A 12,937-nucleotide genomic window follows, 5' to 3' on the forward strand; every position below is an offset into this window, starting at 1 on the left:
CTTTAATAGGAACCGCCATGGCCTCCCCAGCACCACGAGGATCTGCCCCTTTCTCCCTCGGCCGCTCTCCCTCCCTCTCCTCTTGTCTCTCTCTCAATTTCTCCTCTTTTCTGCCTCGCATAGGTAATTGTGAGACGGTGACGGAAAGCTCTAGAGTATTCAGTTCCAAACGCTACCCCGCAGTTCTCAGAAGGGCACAAAGAACCGAGGTGAATGTCACATTGAGTCCCTCCAGCTGCACCTGCTGGCCGCCTCGGCCCCTCCGGTTCACCGGGGGGTCACCGAGCGCTCGCAGATTCTCCGATGGCAAGGAGAGCTACTATGTTTTCAGTTCACAGTGAGATTAAATCTACAACGTTTGACCCGTCTAATTTATTTTGTGGCTGATGGAGCAAGGAAAGCCTGTACTAAGATCTGGATGCATTTCTTACCCCTTAAACAAAACACCGTGGAATTTGTAGGGAGGCGTCAGCAGCCTGATGTTCCGTCCCAGGCCTGGATAGGAAATCGGGTGTGTAAAGAGCATTGGGTTCTGTAGCTTGGGCAAAAGTCAAGCTGACCCATTGCTGTTTTTTCCACTGAACTACAGGCTCGTGCTAATCAGTGTTGGTAATGTGAGGCCCTGATGGAGGCTGCCGACCCTGACCAAGGTCACACCCTGGTCTGAAGTGCACCCAGACTTAGCTGTGCTCTTCAGTGCCCTCTGACTGCCCCATCCACCTTCGTCCCAGGCCGCCCCTTCTTCAGCCAGAGTCAGGCTGGTCCTCTCCTCCTCCTCCCAGCCTGAGACAGCACACTCACCTGTGGTTTCCAGGTTTGAGAAATTAAATTGCACTTCCGGTCCTACGAGCTGAACTCCCCCTAGCGGCGAGGCTCGGTCCTGGCTCTCGAGTGGCCACTCACTGCGGATTCCAGAACCGCTTTGTCGGCAGCAGAACACTTTAAGAAAAAAAAAGAGAGACTGTAGGTGGGACCCCAATAAACCAAACAGATGCAGCCCAAGCTGCCTGGCCTGGAGCACGGGGGGGGCCTGGACTCGGCCCTTGGGGATGCTGAGACACAGCATGGACCTCAGTCTGAGAGCCTCAGGCAGCAGAGAGACAGTGCTCACAGCCAGGGGAGCAGTGGGGACACAAAGGGCCAGGAAGCACTTGCTCTGCCTGGCAGGAGGGTTGGAAGGAAAGGTCCAGCCAAGCCACAGGCAGAGCTGTCCTGAGCCCTGGTCTTGTGGGCAGGAGGGGCATCCAGGGCTGGGGGCAGTGTGAAGAGGCATGTGGGAGGCCCAAGAGTTCCCGGAGTAGTGCAAGGCTTCTTCTGCATGTGGCGGTAAGGCTGGCCAGGGGACAGGACAGTCGCTCAGGGCAGGATGGGAAGGCATGGAGGAGGAGCCAGGCCTAGACCCGGTTCTGGAGGCCACCTGTGGAGTTCCTTCAGCAAGTGCGAAGCAGTGCGGGCTGTGGGGTTAAAGATGGGCTGGCAGCAGTGGGAGAGGGTGTCGGGGAGTGAGCTCTCAGGCAGGGAGCCAGTGTGGACTCTGCTTGAGACAGGATGAGGGGGCTCAAAGCCAGAGGCAGTGGGATGGCGTGCAAGGGAGAGCAGCCCTGGTCTTGAGCGTGGTGAGGGACAAGGAGGAATCAGGGCGCTTCTCAGCTCTCTGCCAAGGCAGAGAATCTGTGCTGCTTATCAAGAGAAAACACAAGTAGGAGCAGATCCAAAGGATGCAAGACAGCAAGTTCAGCAACGGCAGACCAAGTGTGACCAAGGAGATGGGTAACAGCAGCTAACCTTTGTTGAGAATTGACTGAGAGACTTTGCAAAGCACTTTATATTGTCTTATTTGATCCACAAGACAATTGGGTAAGGCGGATGCTGTTTTCTCTTCTTTTTTTTTTTTTTTTGTGAGGAAGATTGACCCTGAGTTATCATCTTTTGCCAATCTTCCTCTTTTTCTTTTTGCTTCAAGAAGATTAGCCCTGAGCTAACGTCTGTGCCACTCTGCCTCCATTTTGTATGTGGGTCACTGCCCCAGCATGGCTGATGAGTGGTGTAGATCCACGCCCAGGATCCGAACCCATGAACCCAGGCTGCCAAAGCAGAGCGTGTGAAACTTAACCACTATGCCACAGGGCTGGCCTCTCTATTCTCTTTCACAGATGAGATCACTAAGGCTCAGAGAGGTGAGGGGATTTGCCCTAGATCACACAGCTAAAAGCAATGGAGGCAGGATCGGCATTTACATTGTTCGATTTCAGGGTCTGGCTCCTTAGCTGTGACCCTACAATGCCAGTAGAAACTTCAGACGTGGACCTAGAGCTGGGAAATGAGATTTGGGGTCCTTTTGTCGGGTGCCATCAAGTCTGTAAGAGCAGGGTGTTTGCAGAGGTCACTTAGGGATCGGAGGCCTCTCAGGTACAGCCCTCCAGTGTGGCTAAATCAAATCCTCTGTCTGCCTCAGGGTTCCTGGCAAGGAGGCGCCCGTAACGCCGGAGGGGCTTGACCTGCGGCCCCGGGACTGTAGCTCTGCCAAGATGCATGTGCCCCCTGGGACCAGGATGTGAATTTCAGCTGAGGCTAGGCAGCGCTAGTTATTAATTATAACACATTAATTACGACATTCGGGGAATGCTCGAAATGGAGGCCCGCAACCCTCTCCCAAGGCCATATCTTGTCTCATATTTCTCACTTGAAGCCGTAACGAAGGCCTGGAATTAAAGGCAGGTCGGCCCTCGCTCTGGTTGGCATTGAGGTGGGTGGGGAGAACCATATCATCGCTCCTCTGACTTTCAAATGCTGACCTTTCCACAAGAGAAGCTACAAAGACATGTCGAGGGATGGAGCAAGGAGCCCAGGGAAATGCACGTTCCAACAGGAGGTTAGGACCCAAAGAAGAAGCAACACCTTGCAATAAATTTAGCCAAGAAACAGTGAATTCGACTGGGCTTGTGTTTTTTATAGAAAGACAAAGTTTGTGTTTTCAATAATTATCCCACATAAAGGAGTAAAGGCAGTGGGAAGGCAGTGCTACTGGCCGCTCTTAGTTGACCAGTCTTATTTTTACTGGTTTGACCATTGTGCACTCGGCTGGGTCATTACAGGGGCCGGCAGAGGGGGTGCTGGTGTTTTCAAAGAGGGATTTCTATAAGAATAAATTTAGCAGGAGGGTCTGCAAGGAGTCCCTTCTGGCGTGTGGGTGTGACATTAAAAACAACAGCTAACACCTCCTGGGCGCTAATTATGTGCCGCATAGAGTTCTAAGGCGTAGGAAGGGACTGGCTCATTTAAGCCTCACCTCAGCCCTGTGGAGACAACATAGTTACCATCACCATCTGCCAGAAGGATCAAGGCACAGGGGCATCCTGGCACCTGCCCAGTGTCCCCCAACTAGCAAGTGCTAGAGTCAGGAATTGCGCCCAGATGGTCGAACTCCAGAGTCTACCTCTGAATACTCTGTCACACTGATCAAACTCTAGGACATATAAGAACCACCTGGTATATAAACCCAAGAGAACTGAAAGCATATATCCTCACAAAAACGTGTACATGGATGTTCATGGCAGCATTATTCACAGTAGCCAAAAAGTGGAAACAACCCTGAATGTCCGTCAATTTATGAATGGATAAAAAATGTGGTAGGTCCATACAGTGGAATATTATTCACCCACGAAAAGGAATGCAATACTGACACCTGCTACAATGTGGATGAACCTTAAAACATTATGCTAAGGGAAAGGAGTCAGACACAAAAGACCACATAGTGAATGATTCTTTTAATATGGAATATCCAGAATAGGGAAATCCATAGAAACAGAAAGTACACCAGCCATTACCAAGAGCTGGGGAAAGGGTGAATTGAGAGGGACTGGTAATAGGTCTGGGTTTCTTTTCAGAGTGATAGAAATGTTCTGGAATTAGTGGTGATGATTGCCCAACATTGTGAACATACTAAAAAAAAATCACTGAATTGTATACATTAAAAGAGTGAATTTTATGTTATATGAATTATATCTTGATTTTAAAAATTGCCAAAAAAAACACAAACCAATCCACCTGAAATATCAATGCGGCCACTTTCAACTTTGCCCTTGGCTGGTCCCTGGGTTGCAGGATGGCCACCCCAGTTTCAGGCACCACACACACAGACACAACAGCATCTAGTGGAGAAGAGAGGAATTTTTCAAAGAATAGAAGCCCCCCAGCATCTGTCCTCGCACGTCTCCCTGGTCAGGACTGGGCCCCCTGCCCTCCACTAGACCCACCTCTTGCAGGGGGATCAGGGGCTTCTGGACCCCTTTAGACTCATCTGGATTTGCCCCTGAGTTTTTGCCAGGGAGGGGTGGACACCTGAGCAAAGCAGGACTCAGTCAGAAGAAAGAAGGGCAATGGCCGTTTGGAGGCCCTCGTCTTTCTCTGGTACACCTGGAGCTTGTTAAAATACAGAGTCCCAGTGTCCATCCCCAGAGCTTCTGACTGGGCAGGTCTGTCACAGTTTTCAGAACCCTACACTTGACGTAAGCTCCTCAGGTGCCTCTGACGGGTGTCCTCAGACCACACTCAGAAACGTTGTTCAATGGGGTCTGAAAACCCTCAAGCTCTCCAGTTACCCCAGATCTTCAAATAATCCCCACTTCTCCTCCCACCACCCACTCACCCTCTGGAAACAGAGCTCCAAAAAGTGAAGGAAGGAAGAAAGCGATGGGGGAGAAAAGAAACGAGGAAGATGGGAGGGAGACCAACGCTTCCTCAGCCTCTATCCTGTGCTTTGACACACGTCCCACAGTGTCTCTGCAAAGCAGCTATTGCTCTCCCGTTTCACAGACGTGGAGACCGAGGCTAAGAATACCAGCAACTTGCCCAGGGCCACACGAAAGTGGAGGACCAGGAATTCAGACCCCGGTCCTGGGTCTGCATCTGGAGCTGCTGCCACCAGACCCTTCTTCTCACCACACACACTGCCCGATAGACCAGAGGATGGTCAGGCCCCAACACACAGAACTTCTGAATTAAGCGCGAGTCCAGCTCGGTTAGAGAGCGACTATCTCTTCGCAAAGAGGGACTTCTAGGACTCTTATCGAGAACAGAAAGTCTTTCATTTTTTCACTTCAGAAAAAAAAAGAAAAAGAAAATTGTTCTTTCTCCCAGTATTAAAATTGTGCACCTATACCTTTTGGCCTTTTTTGCTTTAATAGTGCATTTTCTCTGCCCTTGGCTTTGATGTCACTAAAAAGATGAACCTCATGCAGCCACTCACCATGCATTTATGCTAAAAGGACAAGCATTAGAATGCACTGCTTCCATTTCTCTAAAGCCACGTGCTTCTGCAATTCCTGCTCTCTAGACCCATGAATGGGCAGAACTGTGGGGAAGCTTCTGTTCACAGTCATGAAAATGGGTCAGAAAATACTTCACAATAGCTGTCACAGAGCGGCTCCCTGGGAAAGGTTGTCACCTAGAACCAGCTCGTTCCCCTTTTCAATCAGAAGCACTCGTTTTTTCCTCTAGCCGTCCAAGTCTCTTTTCTATGGATCAGAAACCTCTTAAAAAGATGGTTTTAGGAGGAATAGAAATCTGAATTTTAATGTAAATGTCAACTCTGCAGCATCATCTCCCTTGAGAGTTTTCCAGGACCATTCCCACAATCCCCCGCCTCCCGCACAACTTCGTGGGTTTTGGTTCTCAGAGATCTAGACTTCTCTCTGGCCACAAGGAAGACACTATTGAAGGCTCTGGGGTAGGTGAATTCAGGCACGTTGGCGCTCTCCAAAGAAAACCATAGTCTTGGGCTGGGACTCTGAAACACGGAATGGGGCGAGAAGGTCAAGTTCTGAGCATCAAGGTCGAGGTCTCATTTGTGCAAATCTACCTGAGTTGCTGGTGAGCACACTTGTGAACATCCCCAGTGTGGGTGTGGGGCGGCTCATGAATCTGCAGGTTGGATGGGGAGAAAACAGCTCCGTGGGAGGCTGGAATTCACAGGAACCCTGGCAAATTAAGGGGAGATTCCACGAAAGAAGAAGACAGGGGATTTGAGTGGAGAGGTAAGTGCTTGTGAGCAGAGGGTTTCAGACTAGGGCAGGTTGGTGCCCACGCAGATCAAGCTGGAAGACTGAGAGTGTACAGACAAATACCCTGTGAGCTAAGTCTGATCCATTAGCCTTAAAAAGTAAAATGTTGAGCCAGCCCCGGTGGCCTAGTGATTAATTTCAGCATGCTCTGCATCAGCGGCCTGGGTTCAGTTCCCAGGCACAGACGTACAGCACTCGTCTGTCAGCAGTTATGATATGGCGGCAGCTTGCATACGGAAAGAAGAATATTGGCAAAAGGTGTTAGCTCAAGGCAAATCTTCCTCAGGGGGAAAAAAAGCAGTATTTCTGGGAGTGTCACTTGAGCATCAGGGAAGCACAGGTGCAAAGTCCCCTCATATAAAGTAGATGACGGATCTTCAGTGTCATATTCTAGCTCTGAAGGCAGGACCGCTTTAAGCTGATAGAGCAGGTGAATACAACTTGGTAGCATGTGGGACATGTAAGGACTCCCTGTGAGACGGGCAACGTTCCATGAAACAATGACATAAGGAATTAGTGTTAAGAAGGGATCAGGGGCCGGCCCCGTGGCCAAGTGGTTAAGTTCGCATGCTCCATACGGCAGCCCAGGGTTTCGCTGGTTTGGATCCTGGGCGTGGACATGGCACCGCTCATCAGGCCGTGCTGAGGCGGCGTCCCACATAGCACAGCCAGAGGCACTCACAACTAGAATATACAACTATGTACTGAGGGGTTTTGAGGAGAAGAAGAAGAAGAAAAAAAAAACAAAGATTGGCAATAGATGTCAGCTCAGGGCCAATCTTGGAAAAAAAAAAGGCATCAAAGTTGGGTCACACTAGACGTATGCCAGTGTGGCCACCCTTCTGTCTGTGTAGTAGGCATCGCTCTAAGCACTTAAGCTGCATCATCTCGTTTGTCCTGGCTCACCAAACCCGCAAGGGAGGTTCTATTTTTATCATTCCCATTTTACAGATGAGGACACTAAAGCTCAGAGAGGAGAAGTAACTAGCCACAGGTCACATGGCTCAAAAATGGTGGAGCCAAGATCCAAGCCAGGAGCCCCACTGCAGTGCTGTCCTCCTCTTACAAGGAGCTGAATCGATGCTTGTTGGACTGAATGCGAGTCAACGATCCCTTTCCTGTATTGATCTAAAGGCTCCTCATCGGGGGTGTGACCTCTGGGGTGACCCCTCCCTGAGGCCGGTCAATGGGGCAGGCCCTAATGCAAGAGGAAACATCCAGCCGCTCTATCTGCCACCTTAGGTCCTCGCTTGGAGGCGTTGCAGGCAAGCCTTCCAATTTATGTGTTTGCATCTCAAGCTGGGAAGTGTCCTATGAAAATACCGACTAAAACAATGCAACTCTGAAAAGTCTGGGGCTGAGTCTTTACCGTGGACACATGCAAACCTTGCCCAAATCGTACTACTAGCTTTGCATCCTGCCATTAAACTGTCATGATAGGAAATAAATAAAGTCCCAGTGCGCTGTTTGGCAATTAGCAATTATAGCTCACCCTCTTTGGTAGCCTTCACACTGCTCTGTAATTGTGAGATTAAAAAGCTATAATTTACATCGTTGGCTATATGTGTGTGGATATCTTTCTATGACAAAGCAATTACCCAAGTCATTATCCTCATAAAGTAATCTGCAATTGTAGGTAAATAATGATTATGTAGCTGACAAATGTTACATTATTGACTCATAAAACAAACAGTAGGATTTATCTTTTCATATGACCCCATATGATATATATTCCAGGCGTCCGAGGTGGGGTCACTTTAAGCTAATAGAACGTGAGACAGATTTGCATGCCACTTCAGAGTCTGGAAAGTACTTTAAGGTGCATTTTCCTGACTGGCCCACACAATTATGACATAAAGAAGGCAGAACTGGTCATGTCATTTCCATGTGTTACAGAGAAGATGGGGACTCAGAGAAGATAAGGGAACCAAGCGCATGTGGAATTCCTTTCTCAGGGAGGCTCATGGAGATGAAGAATTCTCTCCTGGAACAGCCTGCCCTTCCCTCCCAAAGGCTCAGAGGCTGGGCTGAAGGACTTCTCAGTCTCTGCAGGGCACTCCTGTCCATGTTGATGAAATAGAATAATTCACGCCACAATGACATCACCCCCCAAAAAATCAAAAGGCTCTATATACTTCAACTATATTTTATTGCTTTGTTCAGTAAAGTTGGCCAAAGGTCGTAATTCTTTCATTGTGTCTACACAAAGCCAAATGGCCATTTGAAAAATGTGAAGCTAAAAATGTTCAAATGCAATGATTCTGTATCTACCACTCAAATTTTATTACTTTCCTCAGTGTGACCAACATTATAATAAATGCTGACTGATTGCTTGGTAAAGAAAGAGTCAAGAGCCAAGGCACGAACAGAGAGGGCAGGAGATCTCCAGAGCATGTGGCCGACAAGACCAGATTTCAGATCTGAGCTGCTCAAAACTGTGTTTTCAGAGACCCTGGAGTGGAAACAGGATGGACCATTGAGACTGAATTTACTTTTATTTCTTCCTTCATTCAACAAACACATTGAAGGCCTACTGTGTGCCAAGCAATGGCCCTGGGGCTCCCACATAAACAAGACAGGTGTAGCCTTGTCCTTGTGGAGCCTGGCACTCAGCCCAGATGGAGGAAGGAAAGGCATGAAGAGGACGGGTGATTATTCCACGTCAACAGAAGGTTTGAATGCTATTCAAATGCCAAAGTTTTATTAAATCTTATCTATTTTTGAATAAGTCTATTTAAGTATTTTAAAAATATTCCAAGTTTTATACTTACTTCCTTAAAAACAAAAAAATAGTCTAACAAAAAATCACTCAAGTCAATCTGTAGGTGTTTGTCACCCTATTGAAGCCACATGCCAAGTGGTCCAGTCTCTGAGTGACATGGCGCTCAAGTGAACATGGTCTGGAAACCTAAAAGGCATTTCAACAGCACAACATCCCCACCTACATTTCTATAGACATTCATGCATTCACACATACATACACTCATGAAGGGGATGCATGACCCAGGACAACATTTCTCAAATTCCCCCTTTTCGTTCATATCATTTTCCCTCACACACTACAGCTTCTCATCTACTCCTCTCTTCCAAATATCTAGAAAACTCTGCTCACCTCCACTAGAGTCTTCCCATCAATACTGCCCCAGCCCCCAGTCTATAGTCTTTTTTCCCACTACCCCTGCCCCTTCTCCTGTCTGTCACAAAAGCCTAAGAAACCTCTCTGATAATAGAAGGACTTTCCAAGAAGAATGGAGAGGGAGGGAAAGGGGAGTAGGTAACACCAGAATGTCCCCATATTAATGAATTGTGCCCCTTCACATGGATGTTTACAGCCAAGTTCTCTACCTATGATCGTTTCAATAAATCACGGAAGTGGGTTACCAAAGAAGATTTTAGAATTTCCATCCCTGGAGATAATGAAGAAGAAAAATAGGAGATTCACACTGGGGCTGACGGGAGCCATCAAAATATTTGTTTAACATCTGCTTTAGCCGGGATTGTTAGACTCCGCCACAATTGGTGGCATTGTTCCTGGAGCTAATCTCATAGATTCACCCCTGTCTGTATTTTTAATTGAATTGCCCTACAGGTAAATACACGGAGCCCCTTCCAGTGCAGACACCCTCTGCGTGGGTATCATCCTTGCCCCGGACTCTTTGTGTGTCAAACGAAAGCCACTCCAGAGCCCTGAGTCCAAAGTAGTTAATTAACCGAAATCAAAGGAGCCTTTGTTGCCACCCCAAATCTTCCTCTCTTCTCCAGATGGGGACAGATTCACCGACAATTTAGTTCCATTTCTGAGAACGGGTTCTCAGGTTTCCCTTGTCGGTGACTAGAAAGGGCCAGGTGCCATCAAGGACTCCTGTTCCTGAGGCTCTGCCAAGGGCCGAATCAAAGGAAGCAGAAGGGCCTCAAATCAGTGGGCCAGGACCCATCAGGGATGTCGAGGCTTTTGGTCCGGGACCAGGATGGGGGGTGGGGTAATCAGCAGAGGGAAGTGCTGGAGGGTGGGGGTAGTTGACTGATGACATCACAGGGCCCTGCTCAAACCCTCGAGGAGGAGGTTCTGAGTATGGGCAGCTCCTCTCAGAGAAAAGCCCACTTGAGACCCCATCCAGCAGGGTCTAACGGCCCCGCGTTCCAGCCAAGGGAGTCACTGCTTACCTGGATGAAAGATCAGCGCCAGGATTAGCTTTAAGAGAATAAAAAAAAGGAACCCACCTTATAAGATCAGCACAGTCCAGAATAAGCAAAGGGCATTCCTTCCTTCTGTGTTTACCAAAATCCATTTTATAAACAGGAAAGATTAGCGGTGGGGTGCAGGAAGCAGGATACGGCCAGTGGTCAACATATCCAACAGTCAGAAAGGAAACGGACAAGGGACCCAGCACTGTAAAACCCGGGACACCAGGAGGGGAAACACATCTCATACAACGTCGGATGTAATTACCACGAGTCCCTGCAAGGTGGATATTTACCAAGGGAAGAATCGACACTCAGAGGAGAAATAGTCATTGGTTAGCCAGCTCCACACAGCTGGACTTAATCCCAGGACGGTCGGACTCCAGAACCCGCCTCATTCCTGAGAAATCGCGTGGCTTCCTGCGCTAACTAGAAAGCACCCTTTGGAGCTTGAAGGAGACAGTTTTAAAAATGAAAGGAGGTTCTGCTTCATACAGTGTGTAATGAGGTGCTAGGGTTTATTTTAATGCTAAGAACCAAGCATAAGCTGAAAATAGATGTAGATTTAAGAAGATTTTCAAGCAGTGGTTTTCAAATGATGCTTCTGCAGCCCAGGGCAGGTGGAGGTTGGGGGAGGGGAAGGACACAGCAGCACCTGGGGACCTGGGAGGGAGGAGCAGCAGCCAGGCCTCCTTCCCTCCTGCTGCTAGCCCAGAGCAATGTATACGCTTCTCACCCAAAATTGCCGTGAAATTCCACTGCTGAAAAAATAAGGATAAAATGAACAGCTTTGGTCAATCATTTTTACCAGGAGGATCCAGGAACGTTGGGACACTGGGGGGGCATACAGAAAGAAAACTTGCCTTCCCGGCTCTGACTGAGCCTCTCTTCTCAGAGCCTCCAGCAGAGCACACAGCAGGGGGCGCTTCTAGACCCGCAGACATGCAGGGGCCGTGTTGGCTACTCTGGGGGAGCCAAGGTCTCGCCAGCTCTGTGAGAAAGAGGAGTTTGGGGTGATCGCTGTTGGAGATCTCCCCGCTGTGTAGATGCCATGGTACCGCAGAAGGAATGCTGTCTCTGGGTTCAAGTCTTGCACCCCTTTCTCACTTGGGTGGTCACGGGATCTCTCAGACTCCCATTTCCTCATTAGTGAGATTGAGAAAACGACATCCGCTTTGCAGGATTCAGTGAGAACAAGTGAGGTGCTGCTGTGGGACGCGAGGTCCTGCCAGGAACCCAGTATATGTGATGTGATTGTTATTGGGAGAGATGACAGGGCTTGCAAATCTCCACCCAACCCCACAGAGCATCTTGAAGCTGCCTGCTTGGCCTCCCCTCCCTGGAAGTGGGGTCGGGGGGGTCCCTGCAGGTTTATTAGCACATGTGAAATAGGGCTTTCTCTTATTTGTCCCAAATAAAATAACTGATGTGATGAAAAGCCAAGGAGTTCAGGAAACAGTATTTTCTGAAATACAGTTCTCAGTGAACTGGGAACAATATCCACCAAAAACAAAAACAAACAAAAAAAGAAATAAAAATGAATAGAATCTACTGAAACCAAAGGGGACAGAAAAGTCTCAACCTCAATATCGTGTCAAATTGAGTAATAAAGTGAATTCCCCAAGTGCACGAAAGGGCGCTTGCTGACCACCCGGAGCTCCCAGCCCCGACAGCCACCTCCCCCACCTCCCGGAGTGGCTGCCACCCGTGTTCCAAGGTCATCGAGATGGTGCCCTTCTAGGTTGCCAGTACCTGGTACCAAGCCCAGATCTGAGCTGGTTAGTTCCTGCTCCTCCCCGCAATCTGGGTCACACCGAGCAACTTCCAGTTCCTCCACTCTGTGTTGTATTCTCTCCCTTCTCTATTCCCTCTGCAGGGAACACCATTCCTTCTTTCCATACCACCCTCCATCTTTACCTTTCACCTGGCAGACGCCTGCCTCTAACACTTCAATCCTTCCAGCATCAATTTGAAGGCCGTTCCCCAAGAGGCCTGAGTCCCAGCAGGCAGGCTGCCCAAGGATGTCTTCCAATGGCCTCTGTCCTGTTATCACACTGCCCTGCCCGCATGTATGTCTGCAGCCCCTCCAGGCTGCCTACCACCTAAAGGCAGGGACCAGCCCACCTGTCCCCACTACAACCTAACCCCTAGGTCGGTGCCTGGTACTTAGTAGGTCCTCAATGTTCCAAGAGGGTTGTTTGCAAAGCCAGGTTTGAGTAGTCCAGCCTTCCGGCAGGAGAATTAATGCAGTCACCAACACTCGCTTTCAGCTGCTCCTCACTCAGGGGAATGGGCAGGACACAGCCCATATTGCCTCCTAGCTGTCTGAGTGGAATTTCTTTCCAAATCCGTGAGTGGAGACAATTATATTATGAACTTTCTAGAAAGCCCTGGCCGTGCCCTACATTGTTGTCTGAGCCTCCAGTCCACACTGACCCCCCAAAGCACACCACAGAGCAACCCAGTCTCTTCCTCTAGAACATTCCCTTCTCCTTCCTGGGCACCCCCAATGCCTCTAGGGTATAACCAAATTGGGGATGTGTATCTCCAAGACATTTATCACAGAATTACAGCTCCAGGATCCCGTTTCCGTGGCTGTGACATGATGACTGTGTATTTCACGCCTTTCAGTTTCCCAGCTGGGATTCGGAGATTTAAAGACATGGGGGATGTATTTTTAAATTTACGAGCGG

The 12,937-nt window shown here is 48.9% G+C and overlaps 1 long non-coding RNA gene across 1 annotated transcript in view; it reads right to left on the reverse strand.

Annotated features, from left to right (window-relative positions):
- Window positions 1-12,937, reverse strand: part of LOC139075955 (uncharacterized) — a 50,894-nt gene that overhangs the window by 10,624 nt on the left and 27,333 nt on the right. Inside the window, exon 3 of the long non-coding RNA XR_011527032.1 lies at window positions 802-939. This is a non-coding gene — a long non-coding RNA (uncharacterized lncRNA). The remainder of the gene's footprint in view (window positions 1-801; window positions 940-12,937) is intronic.

Source organism: Equus przewalskii, chromosome 1 (assembly GCF_037783145.1).
Source record: "Equus przewalskii isolate Varuska chromosome 1, EquPr2, whole genome shotgun sequence".
Classification (NCBI taxonomy): Eukaryota; Metazoa; Chordata; class Mammalia; order Perissodactyla; family Equidae; genus Equus; species Equus przewalskii.